Below are 25798 nucleotides of genomic sequence, written 5' to 3' on the forward strand. Positions count from 1 at the left end.
AAAATGTAATAAATAAATCATATAATACAAAAACCAACTAGTCACATTTCAACTTTTAACTATTTAAATTTTCAGCTTTTTCCTTTTAAACAAATTTAAAATGAAACAACACAAAACACTGCAAATCACAACACAATTAAATCTAAATTAAAATATGAAAACAAAAAGAACATGCATATTCTCTGTCATATAGGCCTGCATGAATAAACTTTCTGAATCCTTTATCATCCGCAACTGAAAATAGTTGTGGGTGATTACTATACTTTTCTAATGTGACGTTGTTGTCCCTGGCTCTCTTTCTCTGTCTCTCCCTCCCGCTCTGTTTCTGTGCTACTGCGAGCGTAACTACCGCCCCTCCCCCCTCTGCCCAGTGCAAAGCACAAGCTCGCATGCGGAGTGAAGTGGAAAAAAAGTGCGAGAGAGAGGGTGATAGAAAGAAAAAAAAACACGGCTCTCGATAAGGAGCCGGCTCGCATCGTTCACGTCAAAGATCCGGCTCTAAGAGCCATTTCGTTCGCAACTGCCACATCACTAACGGGCATAGCTGATGGCACAGCCAGGGATGAAGAGGAGTTTACACTTGTATGGCAAACGAAATAAGGCTTCATCAGGTTAACGTGACACACACAACGTTTTTTCCTATGGTCTGGGGTACCTGCAAACATTATCAGCATCACTCAATTTCTCTTGGACAGAGTAGGGCCCACCGAACTTTGCCTGGAGATAGGGTTTTCAAAACAGCCACTTGATGATGGGAACCAATCAGCGGCTGCCAGCTCTCCAATTAGAAAGAGAACCTGCAGAGACACTCAACGGCACAGAACACACACATGGAAGAAAATCCAGACACTGATTCAAAATATGACCAGAGCCCTAACCCACACTGGTGATTAAGAAGTCTGAAAAACTCACTAAAACAAATTTATCAAATGTTAAACACTAGGCTTTAAAGGGTTAAAAAGAAGGAAAGCAATGGCTGGCTCTGCAACAGCAGACATCCTGAAAGATCCCAGAAGACAATTAAAGTGTGTGATGGCTGAATTATTTTTATGGTTAAGAAAAATAACTTCAGAGCATCTAACCAAGTCAAGAACAATCTTGAGCTGTATCACTGTCAAAGTCAAGAGATGTCCTCATGAATGGAAAGTTTGCAACAAGGCTTTGAACAACTAGAGGGTTCTGGAAAAAAAGTATTTTTGGACAGATGAAACCAAGATGAGCTTGTACCAGAATGATGGAAAGAGAAGCACACGGTGAAGAAGAGAAACAGCTCATGATCTGAAGTGTACAATATCATCTGTCAAACATGGTGGAGGCAATCTTATGATTTAACAATGTATGGCTGCCAGTGGTACCAGACCATTGGTGTTTATTGATGATGTGACTGCTGATAGAAGTATCAGGATGAACTGTGAAGTGTACAGGGCTATACTTTCTGCTCAGATTCAGCCAAATGCTGCAAAACCCATCAAACAGCAGTTGGTAGCACAAATGGATCATGACCCAAAGCATACTGCAAAAGCAGCCCAAAAGTTTCTCAAGGTAAAGAAATGGAATATTCTTTGATGGCCCTAATCAGTCACTTGATCTCATCCAAACAAAGCGTGCGTTTTAGTTACAAGCCCGAATACAATACTGGATACAAGACAATCACAGAGAGACCCACAAACAAGCAGCAGCATTTTTTTTCAAGCCTCTTAAAATGGAAGCCATATATAGAAGTGGCTGTCATTTACTAAACAGCTGGTCCAATACTTTTGTTAAACCCTTTAAATGAAAGCTGAAATCTGAGTTTTTATCATACCTTAAAGACTATTTAAAACTGACAGTGGTGGTGTACAGAGGATAAATTACAAAAATGATGCCATTGCTCAGATAAAACTTATTATGACAGTTACAATACAGCTAGACTAACAGCATGAGCAGACATAACACAAAACTAATAGTCTCATTTTGTGTAGACTACAGTGGAGGATAAAGGCTACAGCTGTATGCTATGCTGTGGTATATAGAGGCACCCTGGCTTTGGGTGACGGCTAGTTGTAGCACAGAAGATACTGTGAACATCTGCAGAGAGTCTGCAAGGAGCAATTTTAAACCGAACATGCCCCGCTGCGTTTCTCCCACCATTGGGCTGAAACATGACGGCAGGCAACACAATGGGACAGTGAAGGGCCTAATTATTGCCCCTATCATTTGCATAATTACAATGTTTTTTCTAAAGCAGGGGCAGTATAGAAATTGTAAATTGTAGTGGACTAGCTGTCTTTCCTTAGTGGAAGTCATATTTAAATGGAGAGAGCCTTTTCTGCTAGCCAGGCAGCCAGGCTCAGGCAAGAGGTCCCAATCAGCCAGCCTCACAGACTGCTCATTCAATAGGATTTAAAAAGCCAACTGTGTGGAGAAATGAGAGTTTTGCCCCCCAAATCATATGGAATTACAGTGCTGGTTGCATATGGGGGGAGCCAGTGGAAGGCACAAAAGCCCACAGGAAGCAGCTATTTCTGTGTGTTTTATTAACCCAACCAAGCAATTTAATTCTTTTGTTCGGGGGAGTTCTACTTCATTGATTAACAAAAGCGGGGATATAATTTTTTCAGCCCCTTTTGAAAAGCCTGAAATGTCAAGCCTTTTAAAGGAGATTATTCTGCCTGTGTGCGATGAATAGAGCCCAGAGTAACCTTTTGTCTACAATTAAATATTCCAGCATAAATATAAAAGAAAATCAGAGATGGGGAAGATTGAGTCAGGAGAGATTGGAGAGGTAGATCCTCTGCCCGATAGTGGCAACAGCCTGGCTCTAATTAGATATGCCAGGCGGGCTGTGAGCAGTCACTCTCCACAGCACACCGAGAGAAGAGGCAGCCTGAGAGAAGAGGACAGAGGAAACCTATCTGCTCATCTGTCTGTCCAGCGCCTTCCTCTGGGCATCCACAAGGTATTTCAGGAGACTTTGTTTTGTTTTGTTTTCCGCTGTTATTTGTTTTCCCGACATCTTAGCTGCCAGAGAGGAAGGGTCTAAAAGGCAATGCCTTCTGGGAACTGCATAAGTAGATAGGGCTGAATGGGGGAAAAAAGTTGTGAGATTGTTTGTGATTGTGAGGAATGATTAGGATGACAATAAGATACTTTAGGGACAAAGAGTGGGTTTTTTGGCACTCTGGAGGTAGACAGCGAGGCTGTCTGAAGGAGATGAAGAGGGATGATATTAAGTTTTGTATCCCTGCAGTGCTGCATTTGATTGTGTTTTGTGAGTTGCAGTTGGACTTGGCATTTGCATTGTGCACTTAGTAGGCTGCAGTGTACAAGGTGACCTGCATGCTTTGATAGGAAAGCCGTGTGTTTATTCCTTACGGAAACATACAGCCGGTGATAAAGTTCTGTCATTAGCTGATTAGAAGTTTGTGCAAATGATCAGATGCTTTCCTCTAAATCGCACAGTTGCATGTAGTTCTGCTGGTTCAATTTGTGCTGAGCCGGTGCTAGTTAAAGTCAGGTTATTACCTCCTGTCAGCAGATTATTTTCCTGTCCAATCATTTTCTGGAGTGACTTCATTAGAACGACACCATTTCAGTAAGTAGGCGTGGTGCTTCTTCTTTTGGCTTTTTGACATCATGTGGTCATACATGGGACACTTTTTGACACAATTTTGATTTCTTTTTTAAAAAAGCCACGTGTTTCCTCGATTTAACCTGATGCTTGATGTGTAAAGTTCTGCAGTTTGTCTTCATACAAGCAAATTACTTTGAAATGAAGTGCTGCTGTGATCTTTGAACCACTAAAAATAGATTCTATCGTCACTATAGAAAGGGGCTCAGAGGAATGTATTAGAGGAATTTGTTTAAAAAACAAACAAACAAAAAGAATATGACTAGTGGATTGTCTTTCATGTGAAAACATTGCCACATAATTCTGAGATATGAAAAGCAGTATTTTTGAAGGTTTGTTGCTGGAGATAAAAAAAAAGCCGAAATATATCTGAGTGCAAGGAGGAACACCTTAGAGAGCCTTTCAGCTACAAAAATCATGCAACATTTTACACAGTGAAAAAGAAAGAAGGCAGTTGCTTTAATGGCCTACGCACAGTTGAGCAATTCAGTAATAATTACAACTGTGAGTTAAGTTTGTGGTGGTGAGCGTGGCGTTGACTCTGCCTGGAAAATAGATGCAACAGGCTCTCTAGGCCAGTCAAATGACTTGATGATGTCATCGTTCTGTGTTGCTGCTCCTTCCTCCCTGTTTTAAATTCTCTCATCTTTAAGTTCTCTATGAAGGTGAAATATGTCTTTTTGCATCAAGCAAGTTGAGAATGTTCATCTTTTGTGTAAAAAGCTGCTTTTCTTCCTTTGTTTTTCCAGTCAGGATGCCCCAGAAAGACATTGTGACTTTTTGCTTTTGTGCCAAGCTTAATTCAGAAGTAGTCACTCCATGGAAGTACCCATCGCATATACTTTTTTTATACGAGGAGTTTAGAATGAAATCAAACTAGATGAGCTTTCAGGGGAAAGACATTTTTTATGTACTAGATTAAAAAAAATTAATGTATAGAAAACTACAAAAGAAGTCTTTTAAATATTAACAGGTTTAATGAGTCTTGTCTTTTTGGGAATGATAAATGATAACCATGATGAACACAGTGTGAGTCACCAACACGTTCACAAATGTTTATTCAGCTACTGTGTTGATGATAAATGAAGCCCTCCCTCGTTCAAACAGTGTCTCACAGATTGTATACTGACAGAACGCCAGCCTGGAGTTAACTGGTGACATGTTGGTCCCAGCTGATGAACTCACGGTGTGCCTCTTGAGATGAATTACCTTGTGTTTGAATGTGAGTCTGATAGATTTCTAAGAAAATCCTGTTTCTGTACTGAACAAAAGCTTCGCCTCACCTGACGCGATGTTACATCTTTTATTTCCGACACAACAGCAGTGCTTGAAAGGGTTTTTTCTTAGAATAGCATCAAATCAAACCTGAGAAACACTGTCCCACTTTAGTTTCACTCCTTTAAATAGACATGCAAAGGTCCATGTGGGCTTGCTGTCTCAGAATATTAACTATTATTAATATTCATTGATGCAGACATTTGGTTAGATAGTAAATACTGTATTCTGATGAATATAACAGTCTCCTATATTTCATACAGTTTGAGGTATGCATATCAGACAGTTAGCAAGACATAATCATTTTTATGGTAACATGAAAAGTCAACATTTTTTAACAGAAAGTTTTTGGATCCAGGCTGTTTGTAAAGCAGTCAGTTGTATCTACCAAATTCATCGAGGTTAACATAATTCATCTATGTGTGTGTCTTGTTTCAGGTTATTTGTTTGATGTGTGGCCCATCAATAACAATCAGCATGTTCTTCTGGAAAAATAAAACAAAACATACTATCCACCCCTGTTGTACCTTGTGCTGTATTCAGGATATTTTCTGAATATTTGTTTTTTCCGATCTGTCCTGTTCACTCCATTGATCATCAACTCAGTGCAATGAACATGTTTTTTAAAAGAAACACAGGAAGCACAGTAAAATATATTTGATTCCCTCGAATTATAGTTTATGGTACTGTGCAACTTGAGCCATCCCTCTTTGAACAGTGGCTGCTTTTTCACTCGTTTTCAGTGCAGTCCTTGGATCTTAGCCCACAACTTGCTATATCTCAGCATGGTGTGCAGTGTGTTCCTGAAACTTCTGAGCAAACTGGACAAGTGAAAGACAAATACAAATGTGTCAGGCAAACAGTATGTGAAGGTCATGTTCTTAAGAATTAGGAAAAAATCCTGTAGAGACCTGACAAAGGGCCTGAGCAGTGTAGCTGGCCCTTCAGTTGATCCAGCTTCTGTTTGCTGATGATTCATCAGAAATTATCTCAGCGGAAGGGTGGAAGAAGGGAAACATGACCGGGGTATACTAAATTACACAAAAACTGGACTGAAAATCATTGGCAATAGTTCTTATGTAGCAGTGAAATCCAATTTTGAAATTCTGAGTTCTAATTGTTAATATTATCTACCATGCTATACATACCAGGAAGGAGGTACAGCTGTGAGTGTCTACAGCCATCTATAAAACACGGTGGAGGCTCTGTCGTGGTTTTGGGCTAATTTCTGCTAGTGGTCTTGAAAATGCTGTCATAACTGATGGAACTATGAATGCACAAACGTACCGTCAGGTTTTGATCAACCCTGCACTGCCATCTGCGGAGCATCTGATTGACAATAACTTTATTTTTAAGCATGAAAGTATCAGTACATATCGGTAAGCATCAAATACAGTGCTAATACATACTGTGCTTTCATTTATCTTTGTAGATTTGAGTAAAGTGTTGCAACTATTTTCTGTTTTCCTGACATATAAAGAAATGAGGGGTATCTCAAAACCTTTGCACAGTACTCTTCTAAACTTTTCTAAACCCTCTTGCATTTACCTAACATCAAGCAAGCCTTTACCAGGAACTGCCCCACATTCAAATCTGTTACCAACCCTGTTTTAATCTTAATCTTAACAGTCAACAGAAATACTAAACTAAGCTCTGCAAGAAGTGTACAACATGAAAAAACCCATCTTTGGGTGTTTTTTAATCATTTTTTTCTATGATTGTGAGAACACCCTGGTCCTTATAAGTAATGAAGCACACAACACACACACACTTACAGCAGTGTGCCTGTGCTCAAGCAGTACTAACACACATGCATAAATCTAATGTCACCTCTATTCCAGCAGCCTGTTTGTTCCCAGAGGGCATCTTCAGAGCTTTGGAGGGCTGATTGGAGGAGACAGCAGTAATGACTGCAGGTCAGGAGGTCACAGCCCTGTTATGATAACGAAATTCTGGGGTCAAACGCCTTAACGGCAGCCCGTTGTGACTGCTGATGATGCCCCGATAACAGCAGATGAATAATACACTGTTATTTGAACAGTTTAAATCAGAATTAAATCAAGATTCATTCATAAATTGAATTTTCTTCTTGCTCAGTTGTCATGCCTCAAGTACGCCAACTCGGTAACCCTGACTGACCCAAATATAAGCTTTTTTTTGGAAAGTTATTTTATTTTATCATGCATTTAATTTGAAAATATTACAGTGGAAGAATTTTGAATGCTCACAGAAAATACGTTTGTGTATGGTTATAGACAGCAAATCAAGCAGAATATTTCAAAAACATACAATTTTGTTCTAATAGTTGCCAGTTACTCTGCAGACAGAAAACAAAACTGCAAAATACCTCACCATGTTTTTAATTTTTCTTTCTCTTTGTTACAGACTTTTTTTTAACAGGAAATTCTTTCTTTCTTTCTTTCTTTCTTTCTTTCTTTCTTTCTTTCTTTCTTTCTTTCTTTCTTTCTTTCTTTCTTTCTTTCTTTCTTTCTTTCTTTTACACCAGAGTAGTTATTTGAATCAAGGCTGGTTGTAAAGTGGTCACTTTTATCTACCAAATTCATCAAGTTTACACATTTTCTGTACAAGGCCAAATAGTCTTTAAACATTGTGTAAAATCCTATAATTAGATTAAATATCAGAGACATAGTAAAAATAATGTTAGTGAGATTTATTACATAATCTGAATTTTATACCAGTGCCAGTGCAGGTTCTTAGTAAGGAGTTACTTTAGTGCAGTTCTTTTCTCATATGCACAACACATGGCTATTGTTCTACAGAATAATCAAACTGGGACTTAGACAGTACCAGTGACTGTAGAAAACTGTTTTCTAAAGTCATTGAATGGTACTAAATGAAATAGATATACTTTTTTTTTAAAGTGTCTTTTATTTCCACATTTTTGACCATTAATGCTAGAAATTGTGCTTGAAATGTTGTCGACCACACAGTCATCATCTCTCTACATCCCCGAGCACACATGGAAACATTCAAACACATACAGTAGGCAGGTAGTCAGACATACAATATTGGCACACTTACTTCTACAGAGAGTCAGAGCACATGTATAAATCTGGCATAATGCTGATTTTTACTTTCCCCAAAGAGGACTGCTAGCTTGGCAGAAAGGAAACAAGAATTATTCAATCAAAAAGCTCTCCTTCCATATCCAGATTTGACTCCAGCCACATAAAGCTGGCCACATAATCCTTTTATCAAACCTTCCGATGCAATATTTTTATTGGAAATGCCCAGAGAGAGAAATAATATTAAGGTCATTTCTATATCTAGTTTATTTTTTTCCTTAGAAAAAAAAATAAATCAGCGCTGCCTTCCATTTTTATCTTGAGACAATAATTACTTCAGGTTTGTGGATGGAGACCTAACTGCTGATTATGAAGGTTCTCTGCCCACTAAGGGAATCTCTGTCTTCATCAGTAATAACAAAATCAAATTGCCCTCATTAAAAAAAAAAGTGTGTGCATGTGTGTGTGTGTGTGTAGAGTTGGGGAGGGGGTCCACTGCGGTGATCAGGCAGGTTGAGGGGAAAATGTAGTCGGTCAGCTGGTGATGTTGGCTGCTACTACTAATATCTCTAAAGTGGTAGATATGGAAGCTGTGAGAGCTGCTATTCTGTCCTGTCAGCGTTTCACAGCTTTATATCTCTGCTCGCCAAAGCTCAGTGGGCTGAGCTTGGTGTGTGCAGCCAGTGGGGTTTTTACTGGACTGAAACCATTTTCTCTACTGGAAGAAAATTATCTCCTTTTCTACTACCTCCTTTGCTTCTAAGGGGTGTTTTGATTGTTTTCTGTTTCCTTCCTGGTGTGAATATAGCTGATAACTTACAGCTATACGTGTAGCTGTTAGATGTAGGTGAGCATCTATTTGTATGTACACCTGGCTGGAAAAAAAATTGGATAACTATCTGTACATATAGGCTCAAAACATGTGAACCATCTGAGAAGTTGTATTCAGTAATAATTTGTAAAACTTGGTCTGATCCAAGTCTCTCTTGCACAGTCTATCCTTTCTCCATGCTCTTGCCTCCAACCCATCAAGGCAGACGGCTGCCCCTCCCTGACCCTGGTTCTGCTGGAAGTTTCTTCCTGTTAAAAGGGGGTTTTTTCTTCCCACTGTCGCCAAGTACTTGTTCATAGAGGGTTGTCTGATTATTGGGGGTTTCTCTCTATTACTGTAGGATCTTTAACCTATAGCATAAAGCATCTTGTATAACGTTTTGTGTGTGACACGTGGCAGGTGAAGTGAACAAAATGTCTGGCAGCCTCTTTTATATGATTTATTTAGCTAGATTTGGATTCAAAAAATGTTTTATATAGCATGGAGACATTAACTCCGTGGGGTTTGGCTACAGTTACTTTCATATTGGTCTTGAATTACTGTTAATAAGCTGTACGACTGTAGCAAATCATAACGTCACACTGCTTAAGTGCTAACATGAGAAAAAAAGCACATCAAGCACAGATTTGTTGAGTTTTTAGCATTGCTAGGGACTTTTTTGTAAAAGACGGTTGATTCCTGATGCTAGTCAGCTGTAGCCATGATAAGAACAGTTCATTCACCTGTTGGCTTATTCCAGTCTTATGTTCCTGAGAGATGGAGTGGTTCAGTAGCTGTGGAGTAGCTCAGTGTGAAGCCGGTCTTTTGTATCAGACACAAGGAAAAACAAAAGGTTCTGCTGTACAACACAACAACGGACAAAGACTAAAATAATGCCCATAAAAGATGCCACTTTTGGCTTTCTGACCTCAGTAATGGCTGCTACTTTATCACACTGATGGAATGATGCAGCCTGCGACCTGGAAATTGATGTCTGGTCAGTGGATCTGAGAATTAAGTGGCTTCTCTCCATTAGACTTTCTGACCGGAGTGGCCATGTAAGGTCCCAGACTGTGTCTTCATCTGGGTGGACTGGTAATGGGAAAACAAGTCATAGTTCACTCTGCTGCATAGGTGTATGTTTGTGTTAGGGAAAAAAATCCAACAGCTACAGAGCTGTGTGTGTGTCTGTGTGTTTGTGTGTTTGTGTGTCTAGAGAGCTATGATTATCCGCTGGAGGAAAACAAGTGCAGAGTGAGGGGTCCATTGTGGAAACAGGATTATAGCCTGTGAGGGAGAACAGAACAGTCTCTGCTTTGTGTTAATGTGCAGTGTTTTCAAGTATAATGTTAAATAACAGCAGATGAATAATTTGAGTTCTGTGCGAGAGTGTGTGTGTGTGTGTGTGTGTGTGTTAGTTGATGATTTAAATAGTGAGTGTGTCTCATTAGTTTTTTTCTGCTGAATATGCAAACCTTGTTGTCTTGGAATGCAGGCCCAGGGCATGTGGTTATTAATATGACAGCATGCACACACACACACACACACACATATGCGCGTGTGTGTGTCTGTATAAGTAAACACTTCCACAATCAGACATCATTTAGTTTGTTTTGATCAAGGTGTACAACCCAGAGCGCACAGAGACAAGAAGAGCGAAAGAAAGGAAGAGAAAGAGAAGGCAGACTTTTCTTTCTAAGAGTTCCCCCATGTCAGTCGTGTAAGAAAGCCACCAAACCAATAATTTTGTCAAGTTCTTTTTTTAGCGGAGCGGCTGAAGCGTCTTTGGATTGCCACATGTATAAAGGCAGCCCATATAAAGCCATTCACAGCACTGAATGAACACGCCATCTGTGGGGCTTTCTTATTTCCTCTTCTCTTTTCTTCGTCTCCTTTTTCAAGCCTTGTAATCAAATTTGAGCAAAATCAAATGGCGGGAGGATAGAGGGAGAGCAGTGGGGGGGAGGAGGGGGGAGGAGGGTTCAATGAAAGTACCTTTTGTTGGTCTGAAACGAGCAAGTAATTTACAAAATGCCCTCCCTTTGTGCAGGGGGCTAAGGGAAGAAAGAAATCAGTAGCTTTTAGAAGCTAGGCCTTGCGCTGCGACGGGCAAGATAATGAAAGCCGTCTTGTGTTTGTGGGCTAGAGAGCATCTCAAAGGCAGACCAGGCCCCGGCTCAGGGTTAGCTCGGCTGCTGGAAAAAAAAAAGGAAGAAAAAAAAAGAAACCCTACAACACTCTCCTCTGTGCATGCGTGTGTGTTTGTGTGTTTGGCAAAGAGCGGCAAAACAGGACTGCTGTGCCCGACTACTCTTGGCAGAGACACTCTGAGGAACAGCCAGAGTTGTCGATGCTGAGGAGAGAAGAGGAATGAAAGAATGACTTCAGTGGCTACGGGTGGTGCTTCATCTCCTCTTACCTGGTGTCCTGTCGCAGGTGCATCTGGCCGGCCCTACATACAGAGGTGGCAACACCTCCGCAGAGGAGTCTGGAGCTGGAGAAGAAGAAGAGGAAGAGGAGGAGGAGGAGAAGAGAAAACATCCTGCAGGGATCATTGTGCTGAAGGATTACGAGGGGCAGGCAGAGGATTTGAGCTCGCTGGTATCATGTTGCATCCTTCTGTTCCTCTGCTTCCACATCACGGGAGCTCAGCACCTGACTGGTGAAGGGACAGTCAGCCTTTACCTGCGTGGACCTGCTACGTTATTACCTAAGTGACACCTGGTTAGATCGCTCCCAGGGATTATTACAGGTCAGATCATTTGCAACATTTAACTTCTGTTTGTGCAAAAACTAAATTAGTCAAACTTGTTATGAGAGTAAACGGAAACTAACTATATTAAACATATCTAGAAGCCATTCATCTGCATAGATACGACAGATGTCTACAGAGGAATAATAAGTTGTTACACGTTATATACTTAACAGCGTTACTAAAAGTTGTAATGACCACATTTGTCCTAAGAAGTTGTTGTAAGGTTATGTTTAAATGTGTGATGGGTGTTTGTGTGGCCTACAGACTCCATCCTGGTTGACAGTGAGTGGACTGATACCTGAAGACACCACCTGAAGTGCAACTCATGGTGAGTCAGGACAAAATATGTAACGGGTTTCTCCTGCTTCCTACACACACACACACACACACACACACTATTCTCACCTTTTAATCAGCTGTTTGTCTGCGTGTGCTTAAAGCAGCCATTGCCTCTTTGCTCCATGTTTGTCTTCATCTTACAAATCTTACATTTGAAGTGCCTGAATTATAGTGAAGATAATTAATGAATTTCATATGAACTATATTAGATTCTTCTCTTTGTGTGTGTGTGTGTGTGTATTAGCTTAAAAAGCCTTTAAAGTTTTCAGATAGAAGAGGTGTTACATTAAAGTAACCGTCAAAGTGTTATTCTGATATGGCTTTGAACATCTTGGACCTTCGTACTCCTCATTTTGTTCTCTGCATTGAAGTCTAGAATTCTCACACTGTCAGTGAAGCCAGAGAAGATCGGCACAAGTGAAGGAAAACTAATCTGAGCCACCTGTCTAAGTTAGAAATCACATGACATAATTTTTAATTGCAAAAATTGTGTTTGATTACAGACTCACTCCTTGTGTCAAGAAAGTAGTGCATGTTTATACTGCTGAAAACACAAGCGGATTTTTGTTGTCAGTGAAACTACCTCAGAACCTTTCTCTGCCCCTGCTTCCTCTTGTATAGAAGAAAAACGAACAGTACAGTGAAAATAAATGAATACAATTATTAGCAAAACAATCACAAAGTCGGACATTAGAAGATTAAGACTAGAATGAATGATGTCATCAGGTGCTGACCTTCTGACCATAAAATGTGACACACCCAAATAAAACATGAGTGAGAATTATACATTTTTGCACCTCCTAATTTACAGTGTTTGCTGTCTTACTCTTAGGTACACTGACCTTATTTAAAAGTCGAATGCTATTTTTTCACATTATTTCATACTTGTACTCCACTGTAGTTCAGAGACATTTTTTTATATACCTTTTACTTGAAAGCCATTGGTTGGTTATTTCGTAGAAGCTGACCAGCAGTTTGAACACACATGTGAGTCCAGTGTGTGTGTATTTACGTGTTAGATAAAGAAACGTTTAGGATCTGCAAACTTCTCCCAACATCTCTTATTTTGTAGAAGATTTTGCAATATTATTTAGTTGTTTTTATATGTATCGGCACCAGGATTTGTCTTTAGTTGGTGTCATGAGTACAAAGTGTTTGTGTGTTACTCATCTAAGTGTAGGTTCAGATTTATAAATGAAAGCTAAGCCGTGCAATGCAGAATGACCATATATACGAAGCAGCAGTGGTGGAATGTGCAAGTGGGAGGCTGGAGGTTAGTTGTCATGTTTATCAAATATGTGAACCAACTTCATTTGTTATTGTCTATCGATACATTAAGCAGTTAAGCAGTTTATTAATATATTAAGCAGTTTCCTGCCACATCTGTATTAAAGCACAGAATGATATTCCATTAAACTGTTATTCGCAGGTGCTCCTGTTGTTTTAGAAGAAATGGATTGAAATGTATCTATGCCATTTAACAGTGTTACTGATCATGCAAAGTGGTTTACATTTAAATAGTGCTTTATTAAATGCACTTGAAGCACTTTACCTGTGTCAAATCCACACCACCACCCTTAGCATCTGCAGTTAAGATAAAACACGCATGTCCTTGGATGGTTGATAGGCACAGAGAAAACATTAAACTTAAACTTAAAGACTCAACAAGGTTCAGACACAGACTCCACTTACTGTGAGACCGACTGATATTGGGTATCTGAGGCCATTATAGACTGATCAGCCAATAGTATCATTATGTATACACCTATGTGCATACACCCATACATACGTAACCTTACAGGACTGATTGATACTGTAAGTATTGATGCACAGAGAGCAGAGGGTATTTTTAAGAATGATGTTAGAGCTGCTTTGCTAGACAATCTATGTGTTGACACCTTTTTAAAATATCCCAAGCATTTGTTTGTACACTCCTGTATCAGCTGAACAATACATTGACCTGTCTAGAGAGCACAGTAGTGTAAAGAAACACCTGAGTGTCTTAAAAGCAAGGGCATTTTAGATGTGTTGTGTTGCCAGTTGAAATTCAATCAACTGCAAGGTAAAACTGAGTGAAACATCAAATCTTTGCTTGCAAGACTGCAAAGAGAAGTTTTGTTTTGTGCTTTCGCCTAAAAAAAGCTCAAAATTGTCAAAACTACTGTTGCTTTATAAAGCTTGTAAGTGCAGACAAAATGTAAAATCATTTATAATTAGGTGTGTGGCTTATTGTCCTAAGGAGTTTTGCCATTCTGAATGTTAAATTAGAATATGTGCGATAGTTAAAATTTAATTTGGTTAATGCTGATTTACCTGAGTCAGTCACCCTGTTACAGAAGTTTCATGCTGTTATTTCTCCTCCTCCTCGTTTTTTTATTCAGGAAACAATAAACAAGCGAGCCACATTCAAATGAGCTGATTTCTCTGTTGGCATATTGAAATGTCAGAATTTGCACTGGAACAAATACGCTGGTTAAAATTCAATTGGAACAGAATGGGTAATGACCTATCTTGGTGTTGCCACACGCTAACAGGCAGAGTCCCAGGCTGCCTGGAGGGTTACAGTCACTTAGTCACATGGCATGCATCAGCGCTTTGATTGTTACCGACACATCTCTAAGCCCCTGGCTCCCCAGCACAGGTGCGAGGATGCGGGGGCGAGGGGTTGGTGGGGTGGGTGAGTGCAGAGGAAGATAAGCATACCTTTTCGCCATGCAGTCAAACTGTTTTTTTTAGATTTCATACAAATAAACAAAACATTTGACTTTACAAAAACAGTAGAGAAAAACAACAAAAAAGGTTCAAAAGATAATTTTTCTTTTTCATTTTGTATGATTTTTTATTTTTATCCATCTTGCAACTGATATGAGCACCTTATGTAAAACAGCAATTTCCTCTACACTGCTTGTGATGCACAGCTCTGGATTAAGTTGTTTAAAAGAGACATTAGTTTGCTGGATGGATTTAGTGTTGAGATGCAAGAGGGTTTTGGGTATTGTGTGCATTAGTCTCCTCTCTGAAGCTTGTGCATAAGAGGTAATGAATATATATGTGTATGTATATATGCATGTGCATGTGTGTGTGTGTGTGTGTGTGTGTGTGTGTGTGTGTGTGTGTAATTCCTATATCAAAAGGAATACAGAGAAACTCAGTAGAAATGGTAATTATAGGGAGGAAAATCTAACTTGATCAGAACTTCGCATCCATCTGTTAGCAGCACAACAGTAGTAGCATTTGGACTAATCATGACAGGCAAAACAGCTGAAACACAATCTGTAAACAGTAGCTGAGTTCCTTAAAAGTCATAGTAAATGATGAGAGCCGGTGTGCTCCCCAAGTGGATTGCAGCCATCAATAAAATGCTGTTATGAAGATGCTTGACGTTGACAGCATGTTGCTGGATTACGTTACCAGCTGACTTCTTCCTATAACTCTAAGAGGTCCACTGGGTTTACAGGTCTTTGAGCCCAAGCATCATTTTTATAACCTTTTATGAATCTTTATAACTCCATAAATGTTTTATGGTGCCTGTAAACATGAATCGTATGAAATAATTGTTTCATCTGTGATTCCAGTTGCTCCTTGTTATCTTTTCACCTCTTCCATCTGTTATTTTCAATTTGACCGCAGAAGCATCGCCTCTATTAAATCTCATGGGTTATTAATCTCCTTTAGGTTGGCAGTGTGTTGTGACCCGTACAGCTCCCTGAGGACCCTCTAATAACTGCTAATGGGCTGTTAAAGTAGTGGGCGGGGCCTGCGCCGCTCACGACTGGATGGCGAGGTCTCACTGCCAATTACAGCTGATCGAGCGGGAGAGGTTGAGGGTGTGAGTGAGACTGCACCTGCATGCATGTGTGTCTATGCGTGTCTGTCAGTCACACTCTTTTTCCACCCAGCTAGCTGTGAGTCATTAGCAGCAGCAGCTAGTCATTAAGCCCGTCATTTCCTCTGTCTGTCAGCTGACCTGCTGATTTGGACAGCTTCTATACTTAACCTATGAACTCGGATTCCCTTTCTTGTGAGGAGTGTGTGTGTGTGTGTGTGTGTGTGTGTGTGTGTGTGTGTGTGTGTGTGTGTGTGTGTGTGTGTGTGTGGGTTGCAGTGGAGGGCTGTGTGCAGAGCATGTTGTATAATCAATCAAAGGAGCCATATTTAATGTTGGGTACATGTGTTTGGCTGTGTGCCAGTCATTGCCATGTGTTTGGTTGAACAAAATTCTGTGAACATTAGTGGTTTCAGCGTGTTTTTTAAAAGTGTGTTACCAAACCTGAATACACGCAAGATCAAAGGCAAGACAATGAACTGATTCCTTTAGATTTTTAATGATTTTAATGATGGAGTTGGCGTGATGTTTTAAATCCTCTCTTATAAACTGTTACGTTTTGCAGTTATTGCCATTATGTAAAGTGCTTCTATGAAAGGGGTAGAAGTAAAAAGATTACCTGAGACTCGGACTCTATAGCTTGTATTTTGAGTCACTCTACTTGTTCCCTAATGTGAGAAACTTTTGGCTTGCTTTTTAAAATCAAACAACTAGTGTGAGTAGATGTATAGAGTCTAATCTGTGTAAAACTGTGTAAATGTCGCTGTGTGGACTATGTGGTGTCTCTGTTGGGTTAAAATCTGAACCAAAGTACGCTAGAGAAGACAGCCATCATCGAAATGTGATTTTCTTGTAACTTTTGCTAGCCTTGTTTCTCTTTACTGTCTTTATACAAAGCATCATATCTCCACTGCCACATTCCTGTAAATACAGTCTAATTACTTTCAAGAATATGCTGCACTTTTACCAAATTTTATGTCTTTGCATAATAGTACTTTGAAAACCTGCTGCAGGGAAAAAAAAATCATATCCTCCCTCACTAAAGTTTTGTACAGGTGTGTACTGTTCCCTTCATTTAAATATCTTCTAATACCTTCTGACTTCTCCACCGCTGGGATTAACCTTGTGCTACTTTGTCTTAACTGCTGCTTCGTGTGGCTCTCGGGGAGCTTTCTGGAGCCCTGCTAGTGGTGATAGAAGCAGAAATTAGGCAGCTTTCTGCCCCAAAGCTGCTGCATTAAGACAGCCCTCACCTTGGCCTGCGGGAGTCGCGTTAGTCGCATAGCTAATCCAAAAGCTAGCAAAGTCAGGCAGTCAGACCTTGAGCTAACTAAAGCTACCTCTTTGTCTTCCCAAGATAAGGTAATAGGGATACTGAGGGGTTAAGGTGAAGTTTTGTGGTTGTATTTCAGTTTCAGGTGCCACTTGTAATGGATGACCAGTGAATATCTCAGGTAGAAGAGAAGGAATCATGGGGGTATTGTCTTAAGAGGATAAGGCAATGAGAGGCTTAGAGAGTTGTATCAGTGGACCAGGATGGGGCGACTTGCATAGTAATACCTGCTATCTAGATGTGACACCTGAGCTTGGCCCTTGAGTACAGTAGGCAGTGTTAATATTCCCTTTTGTCTTGTCCTGATAAGCTAATGAGGTTTATAGCGAAGGGTGATGGGAGTGTTAAAAGCTGCATTAGTGGGCGGAGAGGAACAAACGAGAGCCAAGCTGTTAAAGCTCCTTGTTAGAGTCCGTAGGGCAGGTTTCAGCCCCATGTGTTGTCTTGTGCTGATAAGGAGCAGAGGACAGAAGAGGAACAGGTTAAAATTAGAGCTCAGAAGCGGGAATATTATGATCGACATTTCTTCTTTTCACATATGTAATTTCTGTTTTCTGTCTCTACACGTGCTTGTATGGATTGTTTTAAAAATATTTTTCAAACAACTTAACATACTTTCACATATAGTTTGCTGTTAATCACAGAAATGAAACAAAAGTGTTTGACAAATATTTTTTTAATGATAGCCCCTTAAATTTGTAAAGGCTGTTGCACAGTATTTCCATACTACATTTGAGTCTAATATGACTAAATATAGCCACGACCAACTTTATGTATAGGAATGTATTTATCCTATATATTCAGCTTATAAGATTGGTTTAGCAAAGGCCATATTCAGGAAGCACAATAGTATCAGAGCTTAAAGTAAACACTAAGCTTATATCCATCAGGAGGCAGCAAACCTGTCTTCTAATAAAGAATAAAGTTGCTCCATAACTATTTATGGAGCCAAGTTAGTTTAAAAGTATTGCATGTGTCATTTGTCTTTTCAAACCTTTTTTCTGCTGGCCAAAAAATAAATTTAGTTAATGTTGAGTGTTTTCTTAACACCTATGTAATCCAGTTCTTTACCCTTTTCAGGCAGTCATTGCAAGTACAAGCAAGAAGTGATCACATGTTTTCTGCTGCCTTGATTAGTGGATTAAAGGAGGAAAGTGCAGGACTCAAAGGTGGGATGAATAACAAAAAAAACTTTATTCAGTGTTAAAAACAAACAAACAAACAAACAAACAAACAAACAAACAAACAAACAAACAAACAAACAAACAAACAAACAAACAAACCCACAAACAAACAAACAAACAAACAAACAAAAAAAACAAACAGAAATCCAAATCCGGACTTGGAATCAGGAAAACAAGGAGCACACAGTGGATAAGCAGACACAATGAGAACAGTTAAACAGAAGGACTATTTAATTTTAATCTATTTATTTAAAAGGGACAATGCAGTTTAACATAGCCCAAGTACAAAACATGAAACTGATGTAACGCACATAAGTTTATAGCTATTGCTAATTTTCAACAATTGTCCCTTGTTGGGCTCACAATCAAAATAGATACATTTTACAAAATGTATCTATTTTGATTCATTTTGTTCATTGATTTATTTTGATTATTTTACAAAAACATACATTTTCATAAAACCAAATTACATCATAAATACAACTGCAATTAATAGACAATAAAATAAAATTAAAAATCATTAGTTAAAATGACTACATTTCTGATTTCCCTTCCCAAACTTTAACCTACAGGATCTGATGTCTGTAATCAATTTGATTTCGGTTGGAAGTGTGTTCCACAGATGGCCTTTATGGAAAAAGCTGACTGACCAAATTTAGATCTGCGATATAATATCTTGCAGTTGCCGTTCACCATGCTCCTAGTAATACGAATACTATCTTGTCTCTGGATGTATCTATTGAGACACTCTGGGGCCATCCTATTTATACATTTAAAGACTAATTTAAGAAAACACAAATGATTAAAACTCTTAAAACTAAATAGATTATATTTCTTTAAAATGTGACAGTGATGCCACCGAACAGATTTTTTATCCATTATTTTTAAAGATTGGTTATATAAGGACCACAGACTGAATTGTTGATGGTGCTGCTCGGGTCCAAACTGTCATACAATATGAAAAATGAGAGAATATCATAGAATGCATAAATATCTGAGCTGCTGAAGTAGGTATATAGTGCCGAATTAACTTAAAACAATTCAGATTAGCCTTGACCGTCTTAGAAATCTTCTTTACATGCTTGTCAAATTTAAGATGTGAATCTAAAATTATTCCAAAAAACTCAAAATCTTTGACCTCCTTTATTTCTTTGTTCCTTAACTTGATTTTAAAACCATCAGATAAACTTCGTTTCCTAATAGAAAAACACATAGAAACTGTTTTTTTTAATTCAATACAAGATGATTATGTTTCAGCCATTGTTGGACATCATTTAGATGTACCGTTAAGGTGTCTGCTGCTTCGCCAGGTGACTTAGTTGGTATGTGTATAACTGCATCATCTGCATAAAGCTGGCAGCTAGCTTTTGGACAACTGGCAGGCAAATCATCTATAAACAAACTAAACAGCAATGGGCCAAGAACAGATCCTTGGGGAATACCGATTCTGTTTTCCAACATGGATCACTTTTCTTTATCAACCCTCACACACTGCTCTCTTTTGTGAAGACAGGACTCAAACCAATCAACTGCTTGCTTTGAAAAGTCAAATTTTATCAACTTGGAAAGAAGTATGTCATGGCTGACTGTGTCAAAAGCCTTTTTTAGGTCAAGGAACACTGCACCCACAACATTACCATTATCCAAATTACACTTAATATTTTCAACAAAATAGCAATTTGCCACTTCTGTGGAAAATTTTGGTCTAAAACCAAACTGCATTGGATGAAGCAGTTGGTTAGTCTCTAAGTAATCAATTAACTGTGCTGCCACAACCTTCTCAAGCACATTCGAAAGAACAGGGAGTATGGAAAACACAAAGGGTAATCAGGGAAGTCGAGTTTTGGAAACAAGATACAGGTGAAGACCATAAAGATGATGAAGGGAGTTTTTCAAATTAAAAAAGGCTAAAATAATAGAGAAATAATCAATAATAAAGAAAATGTTAACAGGAATAACATTATGAGCAGAGATGCTTGGTAGCTGTTACTGACTTTACACCAACACTTTCTACAAGTAATTCTTATATAATGAAGCTGGTAAGTTTACATAGAAATATTACGTTAAACTGTTCATCTTATGCATTTCATAAGATTTTACAAAAACAAAAATGGGCTAATTCTTTAAGTAATTTTGTTGCTTGTATGTGACACAATTGAATTGAGGCTAAAACCTCAACAAATACACAATAATAAACATAAATAATAAATAAACAAATATTTCACTATGCTCAATTTTTGCATTTTAATATTGCAAAAATGGATTAACTAATGCTACACAATGGATACTTTGGTTAATATGTTTAGCTGTGAAGCATCATATTTTACTATTGCACAAAGTTACATCACAAAAACTCAAACAGAAATCAAGAGTAAGAAAGAATGAATATTCCTTCTTTTTACCAAATGTGTGGACACTGTGAAAAATATATGTTTTTGTAAAAAATAATGTATACATATCCTTGGCTAGTTTTTTAATTAAAATTTTGTGACTGTTTTCTTAATTATTATTTTTAGCAGGAAATTGTAAAACAGGATGTAATGTTCTGAGAAATTGCCGTGAGTGGACTCTCCAATGTTCACATCCCTGTGTTTGAATAAATTCAGATTATATGAGCTTGCTGATGCTGGTGTTTTGTCTCCCTTGTATTAAACAACTGTTAGTGATTCTTTTTTCATATCATAATCTTGTTTCCTGTATCATCTTAGAGGGATGTTATCAGAAATACAAAATTCAGTTTTTATGGACACACACGTACATATCTAATTTTTTACACAGCTCAGAGGAGGCATAGACTTTATTCGATATTATTAAAAGTAGCGCAAAGAGCAAAAGTAGATCTTTATATATGTAATTTTCTTTTTTCTTTTTAACTATTTTTTCTCTGTGTGGCTACTTTAAGTAATGCACCAAATATTTGATGGACACCAGCTATAGAAACAGAAAAATTAGTACTTAATACTTTTCTCATCTTGGAGGGAAAGTGGTGTCACCAAACTAAATCATGCACAGAGTGAGAATGAATGCTGAAAATAGAAGGTGTCAACAAAGACATGGCTCTGTGTGTGTGCTGCCTTTAAAGATGCCCGGTGGATAAGCAGCAGCGTGCGCTGGTGTTTGTGTCTGAGTGTGGATCTATAACTAATGGTGCCGATTATGAGCCAGAAGATGTGGCCTTGTGTAATTGCCTGCCATTCATCAAACAGCAAGCTGACAGCATCACAATAAAAAACCCAGGGGGAGGGGGGAAACCCAGGAGGACAAATGACTGGAGGTTAGCATACATGCACACGCTCACAAGAAGTTCGATACACATGTGTGAGCGTAATGTAATACAAACACAATTAAACAGAAAAAAAGTATTTCACAATGAAGTGTTCAACATAAGCTGCTTTTACTTTACAGCTTTAATTCTTCATCTGTCTGCGATTACACTGATACTTCAGCAAAACATGTTGATGGTGCAGTTTTGTCTACTTTTGATATTAGATTATATACTTCATCATTTCAGGTATGAACTAGTACTTGGAATGTCAGCCCTGAGGTTTAATAGACCTCTACACCTATTATTGATTGGAACCTGTATTTGTGAGCATACAGGCTTCTGGATGTGCGTATATGCCAATCGCTGCTGTTGATGGCAGTGTGCGCAAGCCTCTTGAGGCCTCAAGGCCTCTCAGATATGTCATGCACACACACAAAGGCAGACCAAGCCGTGCACACATCGACTGGCACCCTGCTCTGCTTTTAGAGCCATTACTGTCAAACAGCTGTTAGCATGTCAAGAGAAGTGCTGTTGATGGGATAGAGCAAAGGAGGGAGAGAAGCTGAAGGATAAATGGTCAGGGCCAATAGATAGATGGATAGATGGATAGATAATTGGGTGTAGAGGGAAGGAGGAGGGGTGCAGGGGATGAAGTGGTGAATGGGGTAGTTTGAAGGGAGCGCAGATGGGGGGTGAAGGGCTGGGCTAGGCCTTCTCTAAGTGAAGACAGATTGATGTGGGTGTCAGAGAGGACTCCAGAGAGGAACAGCCCTTTATTTGACAGTCAATTATCAGATAGACCCAGTGGCCTTGCAGTCCAACAGCCGTCACCTTCATACAGTACACAAGTGCGTTTCAAACACTGGCTTGGGATCTAGAGTTAGACAACTGGAAACGAAAATGAGGTCTTAAAAATATCAGTTCCAGCTGTGATCTGTATCATACTATACTTTGTGGTGTTTCTTACACTTTTATGATACTGACATACTAAGTAAACCCAAGTGAGCAATAAAACAACATACGTAACTCGAATGGTAGAGGCCAAACCAATGAGTGAGTTCAACAGTTTTTCAGTTTTAAACACATTTTTGAGAGATTATTTAAAATATTTGTTCGTTAAAAAAAAACAAAAAAAAAACAAGATTAAGCACAGTATAAAACTGATAACCTAAACATATTCAAATAAACAAGAGAAAACATCTAAAAGTTGAAACAGAGATAGCTGGTAATTCTAGAAGCAGTCCAGTTTAAGTGATGCTATTGCATAATCTTTTAGTGTCACTCACATAAAAACCTGAAAAGTGTGGCGATGTAAGCGATTAACCAAAAATAAAGAAATGTATTTAAAAAAACAAACTTTTGGTAGGTTAAATGTGACATACTCAGCTGTTTCCAGAGCTTTCTACAATCAGAAATTGGCTTATAAACAGTGTTGGTCAAGTTACTTTAAAAAAAGTAATTAGTTACAGATTATTCATTATGTCTCCAAAAAGTAATCCCATTACTTTACTGATTACTTATTTTCAAAAGTAATTAGTTACTTAGTTACTTAGATCCAAGGTTTTCTCTGTGAATTTGTGGCGGCTTGCTAGTTGCTCGGATTTGAAGTTTAATTTTTAGCTGTAAAAAGAAGTGTTCTTCCCACGCAGAGTGTACAGCATGTTTTAGTCACTTTTTACAGAATAAAACTTGAAAGGACTTTCACCCTTTAAATGCTGCATGTTAGTACTTTCTCCCAGACTCCATATTATCCATTGGTGATCTACACAAAATCACAACGGTTTAGTAACACAGTAACGCAACATGCTTACAGGAAAGTAACAGTTATCTAATTACTTTTTTTGCAATAGTAATCCCATACATTACTCGTTACTTACAAAAGGCAATCAGATCACAGTAATGCGTTACGTGTAACGCTTTACTGCGCATCTCTGCTTATAAATATCAGTATGTTCACCGGGAACACACAAGCATAAAGTTCGCAATTTGTCTGTTTTTCAGTAACGATGCTGCAGTCAGTCTTTCTCTTATACTCCCTGAAGCTTGAATATTGAATTCCACTGGACAATGAGCAGCACTGCATCACTTTAAAATTTCACACTGTAATATCATCAGTACTGTATATCAGCATCTAGCATCACAAGAGGCAAATATTCAAATTAACTACAATATATATATATATATATATATATGAGGTGTAAACCATTTTCTATGCCTTGTTAGAGACAATTAGTCTGATAAATAGAATCAATTTTGTAACTTCTGATTATTCTTCCTTAGAAATGTGCTGTAGCTCAGTGATGACATATTAGTTTAAAACAGTGAGTATGTGAGTTTTGGATCTTCTCATAAAATGCAACTTTTGAGGTAAACCACATTTTAGTTGTGGATTTGTAGAAATTACCACCTTTTATTCTCAACCTGTCACTGATCGTGTAAAAAATGAATTGAATCATTTGGAACATTCTCTGTGGCATCTATTAGCAGTATGTTTTAAAATAATTTCAGTTCGATATCTCTGCAGAAACATGATGTATTTTTTTTTCACCACTGTGAGACTCATTTGCTAAATCCACCACAAAATAGAAAGCAATATTTCTCTTTTTATGAGCTTTGAAAATGATGTTGCCCATGTAGCAGGTTCTTTCAGTGAAGCACACTCACCAGGAATGGGGAAGTTTTTGAAGGGGCCTCACAGAGCGCCGCAGCCTTGCAGACAAGGTCGGCAGAGTTGCGTTTCTATTGGCTAGCTGTGGGGTTTGGCGACGAAGCCTCATGTGTGCTATTCAGTACTTAGCCTTGAGCTGGATGCCACAGGCAAGTGTTGCAAAAAACCCCCAAACCAAAACAACAAAAAACCTCCAAAATAAAACAAAAGCATGTACACACACACAGATTGACATGATTACTTCCCACTGGAGCAGATACATAAATAGATGTACTGTAGAGGCCTTTAATTTCGCAACTAGAGATCATGGTAGTTGTGTTCAATTTAAACCAAGCAGGACAGGTAGAATACTGAATCACTTAGTCTTAGTTTGAAACCACTGGATGCACACATAGATAAAAAGAAAAATCTTCAAAGGTAAAAACAACATACAGAATACAATTGAAGAGTCCTGTGTGACCCAAAATATTACGCATGATCTTTGCAACACATGATCTTTGTTTGTTTATTTGTCACCTCCTCAGGCACAATATGATTTTTATTCTATGATGATAGCATCTCCTTTATATGCACAAAACCTTGAATCCTATATTATGATGTCATCACATTTCCTAGCAAATGTCTAGCAACTAACTAAAACCACAGACCATAGCCATGTACTTGTATCTGAAATGACTGCTGACTTGGTGGTTTATCTGCTGACTGCTGAGGCGTACATTTCAAGAAACAGTTAAAGTTCATAAGTTTCGGTGTATATTTCTTTGTGTAGTATATCATATATGTATGCATATACGGGTGTCTACCTGTCTGATTGAAACTTTGCATGAACATCGTCGTACATACAGCGATTACTAACATCTAAATGTTTATTTAAAAAAAGATACATATTCATGTCACGTTCAACACACATCGCTGCTACGTAACTCACCCAAATTTATGTCTGCAGCTGAATTTTGTTCGAGTCAACAGCAGATGTGGGATGAATGATTTGGAGGCTGCTCAGTAAAACAGAAATTAGTAGCATTTCAAAAGCTCGTGTATAATGGAAATCAGTGCAGTGGTTTGCAGTCACCTAACAGTCATTTGGTGTACGATCTCCGGTTAAGTCCCGCGAGTCGTGTTGGGAAGAGCAAATGTGGCAAGCTATCTGCTGTTGGTCATCCCTTGTGAATAAGGGAGCAGCTGAAAGTTGCTATACATGAGTGGATCCAGAACATCACTGATTTCTAGATTGGTTTACAAAAGTTTGCATCCTAGTCATTAATGGGTTACTCATCCAAAGATACTGCAGGTGATATGAAAACATTGGCAGTCTCTGTCCTGTTAAACAGACAGACAGACAGACAGACACACACACACACACACACACACACACACACACACACACACACACACACACACACACACACACACACACACACACACACACACACACACATAAAATTACAGCTGTTTTGTGACCTGAAGATCATATTTTCGGTCCTTCAGTGAATCTATTTTCTTTTTTTTTTACTGAGTGCGGATGCTAGCACTGTGCACTTCATATTGGCATACTTTCATAGAGACACACAGTCTGAAAAGGCAATATCATATGAGCGGCTTACTTTGAAATGCAGGTCAAGTTAACACCATTTAAAATAAAGCCTAATGAGATCAGGAAGACAGTGGCACAGCTTTGTTTCTCGCATTTTCATGGCGTCAGTGCT

The 25798-nt window shown here is 38.6% G+C and overlaps 1 protein-coding gene across 1 annotated transcript in view; it reads left to right on the forward strand.

Annotated features, from left to right (window-relative positions):
• Positions 1–2923: 2923 nt before the first annotated feature.
• LOC308399117 (uncharacterized protein) overlaps positions 2924–25798 on the forward strand; it is a 198574-nt gene continuing 175699 nt past the window's right edge. Inside the window, exons 1-3 of the transcript XR_013972075.1 lie at positions 2924–2938; positions 11159–11474; positions 11742–11805. The gene's annotated coding sequence lies outside the window, so the exon portion shown is untranslated. The remainder of the gene's footprint in view (positions 2939–11158; positions 11475–11741; positions 11806–25798) is intronic.

Source organism: Rhamphochromis sp. 'chilingali' (genome assembly GCF_963969265.1).
Source record: "Rhamphochromis sp. 'chilingali' genome assembly, chromosome: 7".
In the NCBI taxonomy this organism is placed as follows: Eukaryota; Metazoa; Chordata; class Actinopteri; order Cichliformes; family Cichlidae; genus Rhamphochromis; species Rhamphochromis sp. 'chilingali'.